The 18,023-nt window shown below is 39.3% G+C and overlaps 1 protein-coding gene and 9 non-coding genes across 10 annotated transcripts in view; 2 read left to right on the forward strand and 8 right to left on the reverse strand.

Annotated features, from left to right (window-relative positions):
* Nucleotides 1–18,023, forward strand: part of LOC120767228 (bone morphogenetic protein receptor type-1B) — a 239,536-nt gene that overhangs the window by 22,762 nt on the left and 198,751 nt on the right. The window lies entirely within an intron of this gene.
* Nucleotides 1,765–1,835, reverse strand: Trnag-gcc. The gene has a single exon. It is a non-coding gene; the product is annotated as a tRNA-Gly (tRNA).
* On the reverse strand, nt 2,715–2,785 carry Trnag-gcc. The gene has a single exon. It is a non-coding gene; the product is annotated as a tRNA-Gly (tRNA).
* On the reverse strand, nt 4,145–4,215 carry Trnag-gcc. Its single transcript has one exon. It is a non-coding gene; the product is annotated as a tRNA-Gly (tRNA).
* On the reverse strand, nt 4,471–4,541 carry Trnag-gcc. The gene has a single exon. It is a non-coding gene; the product is annotated as a tRNA-Gly (tRNA).
* On the reverse strand, nt 9,231–9,301 carry Trnag-gcc. Its single transcript has one exon. It is a non-coding gene; the product is annotated as a tRNA-Gly (tRNA).
* On the reverse strand, nt 9,860–9,930 carry Trnag-gcc. The gene has a single exon. It is a non-coding gene; the product is annotated as a tRNA-Gly (tRNA).
* On the forward strand, nt 10,887–10,957 carry Trnag-gcc. The gene has a single exon. It is a non-coding gene; the product is annotated as a tRNA-Gly (tRNA).
* Nucleotides 11,484–11,554, reverse strand: Trnag-gcc. The gene has a single exon. It is a non-coding gene; the product is annotated as a tRNA-Gly (tRNA).
* On the reverse strand, nt 17,597–17,667 carry Trnag-gcc. The gene has a single exon. It is a non-coding gene; the product is annotated as a tRNA-Gly (tRNA).

Genomic DNA, 18,023 nt, shown 5'->3' on the forward strand with positions numbered 1-18,023 from the left:
TCGAGCATTTCCAAGGCCTAAATCGAAGCGGAATTATTCGCATAGAATTTTGACTTTAAAGATCCCCACTGAAAAAAGTCTAACTGTGTGATATCACATGATCTTGATGGCCAATCGACTGGCCCAAAACTTAAAACTATCTGCTCTCCGAAGTGTTCTCTCAATAAATCCATTGCTTGATGCAATGTGTGGGAAGTGGCGCCGACTTGTTGAAATAAAATGTCGCCAAGATCACGAGCTTTAATTTCAGGCATCCATTGACGTTTCCGTTCTCACCTCCATCATTTTTGATGAAATATGGACCCACAAACCACACCATACCGTTGTTTCTTCTGGAGGATGAAATGGCAGCTCTTGAATCTCTTCAGGCTGCTCTTTGTCCCAAATGCGGCAAATTTGCACGTTAACCGATGGCTATGTTAAGGTCGAGCAGCTTCAGTTCTTGCACAATCTCTATTTTGTACGCTTTCAATTTAAAATCTCGACGTAAAATGCGCTAAGTCGTTCCATACTCCGAGTTACTGTCTTCGCGTACACTCGCAGCTGCGGCTGCTATATTTTCTTCACTGCATGCTTGATGTCATCTATTCGGTCGATTATTATCTAATAACAAATGGTGGGTCTCAAGATGGGTGATGGTGTTAAGAAGTAGTAGGCCGTCTATGTTGACCATAAATTGAACGAACCGCGCCAAACAAATTCCTTATAGAATGGGAATTTTCGTAATTAAGTTGAACGTTGTGTAAAAGTTGTTCAGGCTAAAGACTTTCCAGTCAAGAATATCATGAAATACCAAACAATATTGAGCAAAAATTACTTGACACGACTCATGCGGGATCTGTCACAAATAGTACTCAGCTCGTTATTCCTAGTCAGACGTAAAAGAAATGATCCAGTTGTTGAGAAAAGTTATACACATTCTGTTATTGCCGATCATTAAATTATGATTCTTTTGAAATCCTTCCAACGAGCCCGGCATTTCGTCTTCTACCGGTATCTTTGTATCTCCTTCTAGCTGAAAGAGGTCATTATTAACTCTTTAAGTAATATTCAGCGCTCGCTAATATCTCCGTCGAAAATATTCGAAATTGTAAAAATTTAAAGCTTTTACTTTATATTTTATGTTTTATTTCCTTATATTATATATTACATAAGTATATACATATATACGTACATAGCTACATTTCCACTAATCGTGCATTAAAATGGATTTGAATATATGTACTTATTTGGCTACGTCTCTTCTTTAGTGCAAAGCATGAATTATATGAAAAAAAATTATAATTTCAAAAGAACTTCGGATCGCCTTAAGATCATAAAAAGCGTCTTAAAATCTTTATTACCTTGACATTTCCTCTAACATAAATAAAGAAATTAAAGTCAAATGTTTGCTGTTTGTTGTTGTTATGCCTGCGCAATAAGCGGATTTCAGGTCTGCCGCATCAAATAAAAATGTTGGGGCGGATTTCGTTAAACGGCATTTTAATTCAACATTTTATTACTATATTTTAATTTTTTCCTGTTATTTGTGTGTGGTGATGTTCAGAGAGGGTTTTTGCATAAATACGCAGTTAATAATTAAATTTGATGCTTTTTGCTTTGTAATTTCTTTCTTGATTTTGGTGGCTTTGTCACATTTTTCGCATAAATTGGAATTAGTTAATTTTTTTCGTATTAATTGACTTACAGAAAGGCCTTTATTGTGCCAAGTTTTAAATTGTTGATGAGTTTTAAACGAGTTTTCATTTCTTAAAAAAGTGTGATTGCATCGGCCGGGAATCGAACCCGGGCCGCCCGCGTGGCAGGCGAGCATTCTACCACTGAACCACCGATGCTCTTACAGAAAGCGTAACGGTAAACTTTCGCGATTTAAAGTAATTTTGTTTTTTAAAGGCTTAAGTGGTTCTCGAAGGCAGGGGTTTTGTGCTTCCTCTATTAAAAAAAATTAAACTTACATACATAGGTATTATGTCTTTTTGGCCTTACTATCTACGTCTTCTTAAGCAAAGATCCTTATATTCATATCATTAAGTTTTCATATAGCTTTGAGTTCAGAGATCTACAATTTAAGCCAATTAAGCAGAGAAATTAGTATCAACTCAGATAGTGTTGCGCCAATACTAGCCTAAGACTTACTTACCTTGCAATCGAGATTAGTTAGGGAATGCATAGGCTCACTAATAATGGCATTAATTTATTCTTGTTAAAACTGGTATGGGTGAAAGACCCATCGGAAACGTAGGCTATTGTGAAGCTGATGCGCTGGCAAGAAATAGCATCTCAACTTCGTTATCAATGGAAAGCGAGTCGGTCGGGCCTCGCTATCTTCTTGAATTTTACCTCTGAATAGCTGGGTCTTACGAGAACTTAGCGAGCGCTGGATAACTGATCCATTTGCAGTCGTAAGATCCTTCTAGCCCAAAGAAAGTCGGAATCTAGACTCTCTAATTTCGCTATTTTTAGGGGCTATAACTGATCAATATAAGTGTCCACTACAAGGTGCAAAAAAACTTACCAGATGCCAGTTGCAAAAGATTTATTTCACACATTTATTTCATTTTACTCTATTATTTTTATTGTCACACTCAACCAAACCGATTAAACGTTTGACAATCTTTGGTTTCGACATCTTCATCATTTAGCTCGTTTTGACAACAAAATGTTGACAATTGTGACGTCATGCCTCGTCCACAACCATTGAAAAAAAGAGTTATTGCATCGGCCGGGAATCGAACCCGGGCCGCCCGCGTGGCAGGCGAGCATTCTACCACTGAACCACCGATGCTTCTTGAACCTATTTTTACCAGCATTTTTGTAAAATTTAAAATTTGCGAAATATCGGAAACTTCATTTAGTATCAAACGTCTCGCGGATACATATACAGGGTTTGTCCGAAAAGTGAAATGACTGATTTTCTTCCGCCGCGACTGGACTTCGGAGCGTGCATGCACCGACTGGATACGATAGAGGGCATTCCTAGCTAACGAACGAGGCGTTATTCAGTTGTCTCCGAGCACATGGAGAGTCAGGGCAAACATTTTCGCACGACGTGTTTCTATGAGTGGTGCAAGCCGAAAATGCAGCATTTGTTAAAGCAGAGGTACGCGATTAAATTCTGTGTGAAACTCGGTAAACGACAGAGACGTTTGATATGATCAAGCTGGCTTACCCAGATGTTGCTTTAGCAAGATGTGGTGTGTTTCAGTGGCACCAGGCCTTTTTCAAGCCCCGGGAAGAGGTCGCTGCTGAGTGAGCAAATCCAAAGTGAAAACGATGCTCATTGTCTTTTTGACATCAAAGTCATTGTCCACCATGAGTTTTTTCCTCTTGGACAAACCGTCATCGCCAAGTTTTACGAGGAAGTCCTCAAGAGACTCAAACGATGGGTCAATCGGCTCCGACAAAACATCGCAGCCGATTGGAAGTTGCACCATGACATCGCCCCGGATCACACCGCCTTTCTTGCGAACAGCTATATAACCAAGGCCGACATTCCAACGCTTCCGCAGCCGCCCTACAGCCCAGATCTCAAAAAAGTGTAAAAGCTCACTCTGTTGACTGTCGAATAGACTCTGGTGTGAAATGATGGAGCCATGTTTATCCCTTGTCACACATGGACACAAAAAATCGGTTTTATTATTGAGCAGCTTCAAACACTCCCCAGAACTATCAATTTGGTTTTCTTTTGATGGATTGTAAGCTTTGGACAAAGCTCTCACATATCCAAATACTCATTCATAAAATAACATATCCAACACTTCCCTTTGATATCTTTAGAATCTCAGCTATCTCGAGCAACCTTATTTTACATCCAAAACTATTTGGAAAACTTTTTTTTAATGTTTTCGTCGGCTCCTCTTTGGATCATCTATACCATGCATCGTCCTCGGTGCTCATTTCCAATTCTCAATTATTCTTCTGCAAACTAGCACAAGTTGCTTTACTCAAAATTCTAGTTGCCAAATTTGTACACGTATCTTTTGAAGGTTTGACCTTACTAAAAACCATGTGGATTTAATATTATTGACACCATCTACGTATGAGCCTACGAACTTTTTAGCCATCTTGTTATTTCCATTCTAAGCTAAAACATTGTGTTAAAAAATTTACTGGAATGTTTCTTAAAGCAAAAAAAGTGTATAGTTGCATCGGCCGGGAATCGAACCCGGGCCGCCCGCGTGGCAGGCGAGCATTCTACCACTGAACCACCGATGCTTCTTGCCAAAAGTCGGGGTTTTATAAATAAAATTTTCGGTAATAGATCGTAAAAATATATAAAATACAAGTTAACCGAAGAAGGCAGGGTTTGATAAGCTGGAAAGACAATCCATTAGTTTTTTCAATACCGGGAACATCCAAAGTGCACTTTCTCTATTAATCATTTCCTTCTTCGCCACGCCTACTTTTTCTATATACTTGGTTTTTTGTTTGGATCCTATATTTCACAATATTTTTTGATAAAAGTTAGGTTGCATCGGCCGGGAATCGAACCCGGGCCGCCCGCGTGGCAGGCGAGCATTCTACCACTGAACCACCGATGCTTGTTGATTTATTTAAACATTTGGATATGGCCATAACCACTATCTTTAAAAAAACTTACAAAAATAATGAAGATTTGTTCATACAATATTTTATGGAAAATAAATTATTCCGATTGTGCAAATTATTATCTCGTCTTCTGCTATAGACTTTCCATTTTTGAATTCCCTAAATTTTTCTTCTGAGGGCCAGATCCATAGCATATCGGGGAGGCGAAAGCGATTTGAGTTCAATACGAGTAGTATACAATTTTGCCATCATTTTAATTGATCTGCGACACTGTTCATAGCAGTAATGGATCAAAGCGCTCTCTTCAAATGAGCTCATTTTTCTACGGTTTCACTCTATAAATATAGCTGCAGCTAATTGTTGTTCCCGGTTTAAGATAGTCGATGATATACATAGACGCCCTAATCTTGTCTGGCTGTAGCGTCTTACTTGGCTCTGAATTCGATTCCTACCTCGCATGACTGTCGTTTGAACAACGGAGGTAAATGGTGGAACTATGTTTCATACATTGTCACAAATTCGGCAGCTCTAAATACTGCTGATAATTATCAATTCGTTGAGTTCCCCATCTCTGATGGAACCCCAAATTAAAATTAACCTTCTGAGAAAGAATGAGGGTTATTTTTTCATTAACTAGACCGTTCTAACTGATTGTGCCTATTATATGGGGTTTTAGATCTGGAAAATCTACATTCGACCAGACTTTCACCGTACTCCAAAGAACCCTTGAAACGAAGATCGACCCACACCACTTCTACGTCGTTTTTAAAGCCGACTTCGACAGGATCTAGTCACTATGTCTGAACTTGGTATCCCCGAAAAGCTAATAATGGTCTTGCGGTATTTTTGTTGAATTTTTTATTTTTTTTATTGAAATTGAAATGAATTTTTGATGACTCATGCCTAGCTCTTGACCGATGCTACGGCTGCTACTATGCCGGTCTCTTTCGACCAATTCAGCGATTTTATCGCAATTTTCGACGACAGGCCTTCCGGAGCGTGACGCATCTTCGACCACCTCTACACCAGAACGAAAACGTTGAAACCATCGTTGTGCGGTGGAAATGGAAACTGTATCGGGTCCATAAACTGCACAAATTTTATTGGCGGCTTGAGATGCATTTTTGCCTTTATCGTAGTAGTACTGTAAAATATGCCGTATTTTCTCTTATTTTGGTCCATGTTTGCGACGCTATAACTCACGAACGACTTTAAAGAAACGATAATCAATCAAACACGTGCAAATGAGCTTTCCAAAAAGGTATAGCATGACCCGATGCGACGAATAAAACAAGAGCTTTCAGCGCCAACTAGCGAAAATAAAGCAAGACTTTTTTGACAACCTATTATGTTTGTGTAAGCTGACGTTGAGCAACACCTAATGCTTCGTCAGGTTTGGGAAGGACCTCTACGAGCCGTTCAATACCAAAGAAGGTTTCAGACAAAGATGCTCCTTACCGTGTGACTTCTATAATGAATTTTTGGAAAAAATAATACGACCTGCAGAGCTAACTTGAGAAAGTACAATCTTTAAGAGTGTACAGTTGCTGGTGTACGCCGATTATATTGATATCATCGGCCCCAACAACCGGGCCGTAAGCTCTGCTTTCTTCAGGCTGGGTAAGGAAACGAAGCGTATAGGTCTGGCTGTGGGCGAGGCATCGACGTTGACAACACCTGATAAGTCGGCGTTATGAGTTTTCGAGAGAAAGGTTCTGCGAAAGATGTATGGTCCCTTGCGCATAGCGTTGTCTACGCCAATAAAGAAGAAGAAGAAGGCAATTTTAGTCACTATCCCTCTTACCGTATATAGAGAGGGAGATGAAGACGCTCATTTTAAAAATAAGCTTGCTAACTTTAGTTATTTATGCCATGGAAAAAGTGAATATTATATTTTGATTTTGATCCGCGCCCCTAGAACAGTCGTGACGCTAATTGGAAAATATACCAAGAAGGATATTTATGATGTACGAACCTGAAAGTGCGACAGTATATCAAGCATACAGTTCAGATCTTAACCAAAGTAGTTAGAATAATTAATGCTAACTCAATCCGACAACTTCAAAGAATTTTTGTAATTTTCTGCCTTCGCCGATTAATTTGCGATTCTTCGCATTTCTTTATACGCTTACAAAAACATGGAAGTTACATTAGCTGATGGTGGCCACAACATAACAAGTGTAAAAATATTTTCTCGCTTTAACAAGTATACGAGCATAAGTGCTTAAGTACTTCAGTATATGAGTATTTGCAATATTTCGCTAAGCAGGCGAAGTCCTCGGTTGAAACTAGTTAAGCTGAACCTTAAAAGCGTTGAAAATGTAAGCAAGAATGCATACATAAGTACATCTGTGGATTACAATAAATAAAAGCTGCAGCTTGTGAAGTCGAAGCCGACTGCCCTGTTTGCATACCTACACACACACACACATCTATCCTTCAACGACTGGCAACAATAACAAAAATATGCGCGAAGCTCACACTGATCATCAAAAGAAGCCGCCGCGCCGCCACCACAAATTCGTACAGCCTCGATCCATACAGAACACAGAGTAACATAGCGCAACAACAAAACAATGCCAAGACATAAACTGAGGTCCAAACCGCAAACTGCACTCGTTAAGCCGACGAACTGTGTGTGCCTGATTTAAGGTCCGCGCCAAGTCAATGGACACCCTGCCCTGGCAGCACAAATACCTGCACAGTAATTGAGTGTGACATCAGCACGAAAGGTGTGTACACCGGCACAACAACAATGTGTGCACCGTTGTTGTTTTTGGTCAGCTAAAATTGCAGTGAATGTGTAGCGGCAAAGCTCATTATGAGCGCATATGTTCTGAGTCTGTCTTTCGGACTAGGTAGAGAGGCGTAGAGATGCATGTTCTTAATTCAATGCGGTTTTAGTCGGCAATAAATTTGCTTATTTAATGTTGCAATAAGTTATTTTGTTGAATTGGATTCGGAAAATATTCAAAGAGCATACAATAAAGTTCCGAAGTAATGGCAGCCAGCGGAAAGCTTTGGAAAAAACGAGAGAAAGCAAGACTCATTGAAGGAAACAAATCATAACTGAACTTAATTTATGCCCTTCTTAGTTAGAGCAGAAGTCATTATGAAAGAATTTTAATTATGCTTATGTAAACGGCAATTCATTAAATATGCTCCGGTGTCATAATTTTTCTAGGTTATGAATTTTTATGCCAACTCAACCAGCGTGCTGCGGTTCCGGTAAGCTCAGGAATTGTAGCGCATAGCTAGAGTGGCGTATAAATAATCTGTCGATCGTTGATTGCGGCAGACGCTCTTATGAATTCATTTCCATTAGGCTAAGAGTGGTCAGTAGACAAAATGATTAGATAAGTACGTCGTTGGGAGACTTTTCCTTTAGCAGCGGATGTTGGCAAACTTTGTTGATTTCTCACTATCTAACGATCGATAATTTTGTTTCACCATCGATAACCACTTCATTTTTAATAAAGTCGGAGCGGATGCGCTTTCTATTAGGCCGAGAACTGGCAGCTTAGTATTATCATTCTGCAAAGACATTATTCAGCGATAAAATTAGTAACTGAAAGTTTTTTTTTTAGAAAAAAGTAATATTTTCTGTTTTTCAACATTTTTCGAAATATTTTGAAAATATATTTATCCCGAAAACTATATTGGTATGAAATATTGATGCCTGTGGGACCCTTCATGTGTGTTCGAGAGATTTTTCATTGCAAAAGTCATGTTTTTAACCAAAAAATCACAAAAATACTGTGCATTTGGTAATTTTAAATGAAAGGAATCTTATTTCTGTTGTAGAATGCTTGTAATTCTTGAAAATTATCGGAAATAATCGAGAGATCTGTCAATTCTAAAATTTCTCGTACCACCATACTGATTTCTATTATACTCGTACATATATTTTGTGTGAACAGAATTTTAAATCCTGATTCATAATTGCGTTCTATATTGCTACTTTTTGAATTTGAAATTCTTAAGAATGCCACTGGACATTTTTTATAGTAGGAGGAAGCATCGAAAGCCAAAGCGCGGGACTTTAATCAGCAAAACGTAACATACTCCCATCTCATGTCTCTTCCACGGGACCACTGGACAAAGTATTACTTCATGGGAGAGAAGTAGACATGTAAGTCTCCTTTATTGTACGGACTGACTGACACCTAACCTCTTGTAAATGTCGCAATCTTGTCAAAATTAGAACTGCTGCTTCGCTGACAGCTTTCCATTTTACAGAGGACTCGTAAGTCAAATTTTCCACCGTGAGACTACCTCCTGGTGTGGTTTTCAGCTTCTATACACTCAGCACACGTCGGACAATATGGGCTAAAGTCAGGACAATATTCGTATAGGTAGCTTCTAAAGCACCCAAGGCCACTGAGTATTTGGGTCAGGTGGAAATCCAGGTCACCATTTTGTCTACTGGGCTAACTGCCATAGTCTATGTAGAATATTTAATACCACCAAAAATGGTTTTACAGTGATATGTACTTGTATGTACATCCAGTACAAAGATTAAAAAAGTGGTTGCAATGCAAAAATTAGAAAATTTGCCATTTTCTCTTTGACTCATTTTACTACACCAAAATATTTTTGGCAATACATTTTCTGCATCATCTTAACATTTTACATAAAAATAAAATTATAGTCTTATTAATATAAGCTGAATAATATTATAATGCATCGGCCGGGAATCGAACCCGGGCCGCCCGCGTGGCAGGCGAGCATTCTACCACTGAACCACCGATGCCTCTTAAAATAAACTTTCAAATTACCTGATTTCAGTTATGCTCATCTCACTAACCAGTTTTACATAAAAGCAGTTTTGAACTAATCACTTGAAAATGTGTAAAAGTTTTACGATGCAGCAGAGGATTCCTACTTCCACACTTACTTCACCGCATGCTCAACGCATGGTTTTACAAAGCTGATCGTAAAAATATACTTAGCTGCTTGGTGAACCACCTGCAGCAGTTGTGGTGTTACTAAATGTCATACTAACTCAAAGTCGTAAGCATCATAGTCGCCCAAGAGCAAGTTATTAATAGACAGAGTCCAGAGGTAGTCGCTACTAGTTTTTCCCTTAATTACTTTTTAAGTAGGACGTTATGATAAGTCTTGGTCATACTAATTAAGGCTAAAAATATAAATATTTATGTAATGTATGAGTACAACAACACTAAACGGCACTTATGAACAGTCAACCATAAATCTATTAACTTGATCATCACCTCAGGGGCTAGTGATAATTTGAATATGCAAAGTATTAATTATAATCTTATTTTTCTGTAGACAATAAAATATTAATTGCATCGGCCGGGAATCGAACCCGGGCCGCCCGCGTGGCAGGCGAGCATTCTACCACTGAACCACCGATGCTCTTATAAAAAATTTAACGGTAAACTCCCGAGATTTGAACCGATTGCGGAATTTTTTATATGTAGGGGTCTGAAAACATGTCTATACATTTTTTTATAATCTCGATCGAACAAGTATAATCATGTGTTAGCCAGCAACTTACTCGGGTAAAATGCTAAATAGTTTCTGGGGTTTCATAACTATTTTATCTAGTCCTGAGGAGTGGCCTTAAGCAGCAGCGAGATACTAGGTATCATGTCCATATTTTTTTAATGTTTTATAATTGGTGGTGAAGACAAGACGAACTATCTCCTATTACGGCTCCCACGTCTTTTTTGGCAGTCATAACTTCGAAGTTGTAAATAATTTCGTCTATCTTGGAACCAGTATTAATACCAACAACAACGTCAGCCTCGAAATCCAACCCAGAATAATTCTTGTCAATACGTGCTACGTCGGACTGAGTAAGCAATTGAGAAGCAAAGTACTCTCTTAATGAACAAATAGCAAATTCTACAAGTCACTCATCATTCCTGTCCTGCGGTGTCCTGCTGTGTGGCGCAGAGGCATCCTCAGACAACATCTGATGAGTAGGCGTTACGAGTTTTCGAGAGAGAGATCGATTATGGTCCTTTGTGCATAGGTATCTGCGAATACCGCAGTCGATGGAAAGATGAACTGTGCAAAATATACGACGATATGGTTCAGCCAATTAAAAGACAGCGGCTATGCAGTACCCGCCGGGGGAAGCAAAGGAAGAGAAAGGCCTCCACTCCGGTGGAAAAGGACCTGGCTACACTTGGAATTCTCAACTGGCGCCAAACAGCGAAAAGTACTCGGCTACAACCGCGTAAGTCTTGTCCACGCTAGTAAAGAAGGAGAAGAATGAAAATAGTTTATCAAATTCTTTGAAACTTTTAATCTATTAGCGACTTAGAGTGACTTAACTTATCTAATATTTAAGGCAGGTTTAAGAAGCATCGGTGGTTCAGTGGTAGAATGCTCGCCTGCCACGCGGGCGGCCCGGGTTCGATTCCCGGCCGATGCAACGCAATATTTTATAATTTACCAAAGAATTCCGATTATTTGATCATCGTGCTATAATCTCGATACATACATTGTGACAAAATAATACCCGAAAATTGTGAATAAAACGCAATATATTTACTTATTCAGCAATATTTTGTCGCCTTCAAAGTAATCCCACTCGATGTAATACAATTATGTCAACGATTTCTCCAGTCCTCGAAACACTTTTCATAAGCCCTTTTGGCATGGCCTTCAGCGAATTTTATTTTATCTCTTCGATCGACTGAAAACGAGTTCAACCGAGCGGCAATTGCAGTGTGGGGAACAAGGAAAAATCACAGAGCTCAATCTGGTGAATACGGTGGACACAATAGACCCTAGGTCGCGGTGCAAACCTCATCTAATTTCTAATGCCTTTTTGTTCTTTACTGGCGTACCCTAGTCGTTTCTTCTTTCCGCAACGTGACGCCAATTGGAAATTCCCAGCGAAGCAAAGACCTTCTCCACCTGGTCTTTTCTTAAAAAAAAAAAAAAAAGTAGATTACTGCATCGGCCGGGAATCGAACCCGGGCCGCCCGCGTGGCAGGCGAGCATTCTACCACTGAACCACCGATGCTTGTATTTGAGGTTATATCTCTTCAAACCCGAAGAGATTGCTTAGTGTCGTGTTTTCTTTTCCACTAGTAATTAGTTATCTGCGTTAATTATTGCTAAAACGGCATAAAAAACGTAGTATTAAAATTCATTAACATAAATATTAACTGGGTGCAGTTTAATTTGTGGAATAAGAGAAATAGAGATAATAGTTGATAATGGGATCATTTTATACTTGTATGTCGTTTTCGCTTTCCAAATCTTTGAACGAAAAACTGCAAAAATATTTAACGTGAACAGATGAAATTCAGACAGAATCTTTTCCTGACAGTAGTATTTCTGCGTATCAAAAATGGGTTGAATCGGGTCCCTCAGCCCCCATATACCCTATATAAAGATTTTCGAACTTCCAGGTGACTTTATAATTCGGTATAGTAGATCTTTTGTGAGCCTTTTGCCCTTCCTTTATGTTAGTCAATGTAGATCACACCTTGTGAATCCGAAAAATTCTCCCAGCCGGTAGGTCAGTCCATCTTCGATGGATGAACTGCTAATATGAGATCCGGTCTTAAAATATTTCAGTCGCTTTCATTATTTGGCCAATCCGGAACCTCTTTTAGGCTTGAAATTCACTTTGAAAGTTCACCTCTTTCGCCATGTACCAGCTCATAGGTTCGAAAAGATAAAATGTGGGGTTCACCTACATCGAACAAAGCCCAAATAGACACTGATATTGTCTACATACATATTGAATGCTACCCGCTGTTTCTGCCAATAAAGTAACTAATTTTATAACAATTTACTCCAACAACAATGTGTTTGCGAAATAAGCGCTTTCGATTAAAAGTGGTTTTAATGATGGTTCCCCGCAGCGCGACTAAAGGTGTCGCTTTGATGGCTTTCTTAGCTACACGCTTCTTTTTTCCTTTTCGCATGTCTTTTTAAAACTTTTCGAAAGTAGTTGTTGCTCTGTTGCATTGTATACAACTGTATACATTGAACACACGCCATCGGCATTAACATTTCAAATTTATGAGTCCGCAAACTCTTGCATGTTCTTACAAAGTAGTGTTTCTTATCAGCTGTACTTATTTCATTAGTGAGCATCTTATACATAAGTACGCTTAATATATATGTCAATATGTTATCACCTCGCATATTTATGCGCTTAAGAGTTAAAATCCGAATATTTATAAGTGACATCTAACATGTGTCGCCTTTTTATTTTATGATGTTTGTGTACCGAGATTTATTTTGACACCTAATTTTACTAATGAAATGATACTTGTTCGAAATTTGTGTTTCGACATTTTTACAAGTACCTAATCGCTTGGGACTTGACATCAGGCTTAAGATTTGACATGTTGTCCCGCTATAATTCTTAGAGAGTGTAAGCCTAGACACAAAAATGTCCACCGCTGAAATCTTCATTATTTGCTACAGTATCTTTAATTCCTACATACAGTGACTCTAAAAATTCTGATGATGAAATTTTTCAACTCTTTTTGTTTTATCTCGTAAGTGACAAATAAATACAAGAGACAATTTAATACAAAGAAAGGTAGAAACAAATCACAGACTAAACTTATTAAACTTAATAATTACACAGATGGTGGTGTCTATGACTTTTATATATATACATATGTCTATCCTATCAGTTAGAAGCGTTTAGATCTCAGACTTTAGACCGAGAAGGTATCGAATAAATTTTAATACCATTAACTGAAGTGAATCGTAATCTTAGGAGAAGTTTTACATCGGCCAGAAAGTGTAAATGTTAGTCAGAAGATGCAAAGTTTGGACGTTTTTAAGAATCTCAAAATACTCTCAATACTCCCTCCTAGTTCCATTAAGCTCTGATCGTTGGTTCAGATTAGATTTAGATTCAGTAACTGACCCTTAAGATGAGGATCGCATGTGGATTAATAAATCCAGTGCTTTATAAAGTCAGAAAATAGTTCTTCTGTAATCAGTCGTCAGAGCGCTTTAAGAGGTTACATGGGTTTCGTTGATTCCATTAGTCCTCGGTAAAAATGTTAACAGCATAACTCCTTACAGGATGTAAAAAGTCAGAAGAAAATACACGCTTTAGATAAGACCATAAACAAAAAAAAAAAGAGAGAAGAGCTCACTAGACCTTTTACGATTCACTTTGAGTCAAAAGGATTCTGCGACAGCGCAAAAACTAATGGTAGCCCAACAGAGGCCAAGCTTTTGCGAAGCGTCGACAGAATGTTAGGTTAGGTTAGGTAAATTTGGTAGATGCCACGCATAGACCATTCTTGGTTCTTTGCGATACCAGATGGAGCTCAATACAACTACTGTGGCCTCACTATCGATACCTCCTCCAGTATATCATACCGTGAGGATCCCAGATGCTTACAGCGTAGTCTTGCCAATGCGGGACAAGTGCACAAGAGATGCTCCATTGTTTCTCTGGTACCTTGCTCTAGTCATTTCCTGCAATCTTATCGGTCTGTCAGCCCCAATCTGCGGGCGTGTACCGACACCAGAAAGTGATCAGTTAGTATACCCTTCATCTTCCTACATTCTCTTCTATCAAGTGTCAATAGGAGTTTTGTGTACTTCCGATCCACCGTTTTGCACATGAAGTTTGCAGTTTTGCACCTAGATAGCTCGTTCCGTCGGGTTTGGATTTTCTTGACCATGCTTCTGTCCAGATTCTCGTATAGACAATGTATGGGTTTCCATGTTGATCACGTTTTAGGGTGTTAGCCGTACACCAATCTTGGCAATTCCGTTCACTATTTCATTGCTCTCGATGCCTTTGTGGCCTGGCACCCAGTAGAAGTGAAGTGCCTGCCTCTGGCAACACTTTTCAGTGTTGTCCTGCTTCCCAAGACACTTCTGGCCGATATGCGATATGAAGTTACTGTCTTAATTGCTGCTTGGCTGTCTATGTAAAAGCTGACTCTGGAATTGTCTGCTGGTGGCCAGCTCCGCGGCTTTCGCAGTAGCAAAGACCTCGGCTTGACAGCAACTTAAAAGGGCCTTATGCCTAACACTGGACAGTGTATTCTACACCAACTACATCGTCTATTTTCGAGCCATCCGTATAAATGTTTAGAGTGTTGCATCTTTTTCTATGTTTACTTTGAACCTTCTTTCCCAGTTGAAAAGTGGGATCATGTAGTTGGTGTTTGCCCAACCGCCATTTGGTTCTATATGTAAATTCTCCTGCAGCCAGTAGTCATCCTGCCGATTTTGTTGCGCAGTTTTCACCGAAGAGGTCTATAGGTGGCAGGTTTAGTACCAGTTTCAAGAGCTGCCGTTGGAGTTCTTAAAATGGAATGTTGAAATAACTTCTTTTTCTTCATCGGGAGACTTTACAGCGAAACGATCGTTCTAAAATCAAGGCACACATAACAATTAGAAGCAGTTCCCGGTGTAAGAGCTTATTCTATATACCTATAACGTCAGATTTTGAACAAATAGTCAGACATTTGATCATTAGTAAAATTATCATAGTGTTGTTTGCTGATTACTTATTGCTTACGGATTCGAGTGTTTTAATTAGGGTTGCGCGAAGTTCTGGAATTTTAGACAAAACTTGTGCTAAGTGTAGTCGCTACTCGATAGTCAATATGAAGTAGTTTTTCAACAACTTTGCGCTGAAAACTTACTAATTCATTAATTGGTCGAATAATCCTCGCCAGTAAACACTGAGAGAAAGAACTCATCAGCGTGTCGAGTTGTTGTTATATCTATTTTTTAGGTGCATATCTCCCTTATTCTGAATTTTGTGAGTCACTGTAATAACCGCTGTAATACTGATAACTAAAATAAATGGTGAACATTGTGGTCGCCTGTCCACTGACTTGATTGCGCGCCGCTTTAAATTGTCGCTCTTACCATGTTGCTTATTGTCACATCTTGTCTTCCCCACATATTTTCTTAACGGCTGGGATTCTTGTTTACAGCTTGTGCTTATGACCCCTTTCGAAGCACAACCGCTTGTGTCGCGAGTCATTGAGGTTTATTTCTGCGCTTGCGTGCATAGCTGTCTGCCTGTGTCTTTTGTGTCTTTATCTTGAATGCCGGTAATAAAAATGTAATAAAATCGATTTTTATGCGTTGATATAAATGAAACATATAATTTATGACGTACTTAGTTGAATGTGACTATAAGCGTTGCGGTCTTTTTGTTTTATATTAAATTATGTTCTTCCCAACTTTCTTTAGGTTTTTCCTTTCGTTCGCGGCTTTTCGTTGTAGTTCAATGGATCATTGCAGTTCATTTGCGGTGTGATAACTCAAAATAGTTTGAAAGCGTCAAGTGCGCTCTGGTTGAAATTTGAAATTGTTGTTGGTTGTTTTCGGCACCTTGTTGGCCGAAGTATTCCTGTCACATGCCACAATGTAGCGACGGCTTGCTTTCTCAAGCGCTCACTGTCACACTGTTTCACTATCTTTCGCTCACTTACATTTCGCATCTACTTAAGTTGTTGTTTTTTCATGGTTTTTTATTTGTGGCATGTCTACAGCACGTCGGAAGTCAAAATTCGACAGCATTTTAATTAAAAGTCACACAATTTTAACACTAACATAGCTTTCTTCTTTTTTAATTAGTGCGGCGCGCGTACTTTTCCACAAACACCGCACACTTGTTTGCCTCCTTTTTTAATCATTCGTTCGGCGAGCTCCCAAACCGCAGGGCAAACATACTAACACTTGCTTGTCATATATCCACACCTGTATATGACCATGTGTATGTGTGTGTGTGTGTTGATTCCTTTTGCGCGTTCAAAATATTCCGCCTTGGGGCTCGCCACTTACCTTTTTACTATGTGTTGGCAAGGAACGCGCCCCAGACAGGCGACGAAGTGGCGACACGTTGTCCGTCTGCTCTTCGTCCGCTACCCTTCTACCTTGCTTGCGACGCCTCCATCTGCGAGAGATCCGCACAAATGACAGATCCCAAATAAACTGACCGACTGACGCTGTGTGTCTTTGCGAAACTGGTACGATCCCACAGCAACAACAAAACTGCTTTGCGCTGTTTGTTAGACAGTCTTCCTATGGTTGTTTGCGAAGACAAACGATCTTCGAATATGTGGCACAGTGCCCAGGATACAATGCGCAATCGTATTGTTATATACATATTTTTGTTGTATGTGTACTTATGGAGGCCGCTTGATGGAGCAGCATTGGCACCGTTTGGTTTATTTTAATTCGAATCGTTTTTCTTGCGCGCTTCTTGGCTTTGCTCGTCTGTAGTACTAGTCTCAGCCGTATTCGGCCAATCTTTTGCCGCAGCCTGTCAGCTCCGTCGTAAGATTCGTTCTGCCTTTTGTTTTTGTATGCTTTTGAACTTGTTTTGCCGTGCTTACAATTAATTCAGGTGGCGCTTAGTTTGCGCGTTGCACGGATTGCGTGGCCGCACAGCATCCTTCTGTTGTAATCAAAGTGTGTTTCGTTGCACGGGAGTGTGGCAAGTACATGTGGTAAGACATTTCAAGACAAGCGAACAGGTTCTTCTGCGCATTACACATGCGCTCGCTATATACACCGATATATACCGATATATATGTATATTCAATATGTAAGATCACGAACGCCTTTTCCAACGACTGATTGCCTGCCACTGTGGTGTGGCAGCTCTGCTTTTTTTGCACCAAGAAGTGCTGCTGTTGATAGCGCTATGTCGCAGACAAACCTGTCTCTTGAATACTATTGAGATTAATGTCAAAAGGTTTTAATTTAATTAGATAATTTCTCTTAAAGTATTTAAAGCGGTCCGTGAACTCACTAAAGCATTGCTACATTGCTCTTGTGGTTGGCTTTTGGCTCTTGGCTCCTCAATTATTTGTAAATAATGTTTAAATTGATTGCGATTAATCTTTTTCTCTTCTTTTTCTTTGCAGGTAAGTTTATTACTGGAATATGCTTATAATGAACTGAAATTGAATTGTGACGACGCTTGTCAAAACATACTGACATAAATACAGTAATAATTTAGCGGAAAATATGTGAGTAGAAATTAGTATTTAAGTGTTTGTGGAGATAATTATTATTTATTGAGCATATTTTAAAAAATATTTGATGCATCGGCCGGGAATCGAACCCGGGCCGCCCGCGTGGCAGGCGAGCATTCTACCACTGAACCACCGATGCTTGTCGGGGAAATTAGGGCTCTTCGTGGATCAAAAATACCGAAGAACATTTTAATTGTTTGTTAAATAAGCTTTGTTGAAAGTTTACGAGGTAGTCAGTTAAAAGTTAAACTTGTAAACTCCTTTTTCGTGAAAGGTCGACCATTACCCAGGCCAACAAACAGTATAAAGCTCACTGCAAAAAAACTGTAATAATATATCATCCATATTCATTGCTATCATCCGACTAGTTAAATAAATTGATATTTGTTCATGTTTGGATGGGGTATTTTCGTCCATTCGGGCAACATGACCTTGCCAGCGTAGCCGCTGTCTCATAATTGGCTGAACTATTTCAATGTCGTATAACTCATACAG

This window comes from Bactrocera tryoni, chromosome 2, assembly GCF_016617805.1.
Source record: "Bactrocera tryoni isolate S06 chromosome 2, CSIRO_BtryS06_freeze2, whole genome shotgun sequence".
In the NCBI taxonomy this organism is placed as follows: domain Eukaryota; kingdom Metazoa; phylum Arthropoda; class Insecta; order Diptera; family Tephritidae; genus Bactrocera; species Bactrocera tryoni.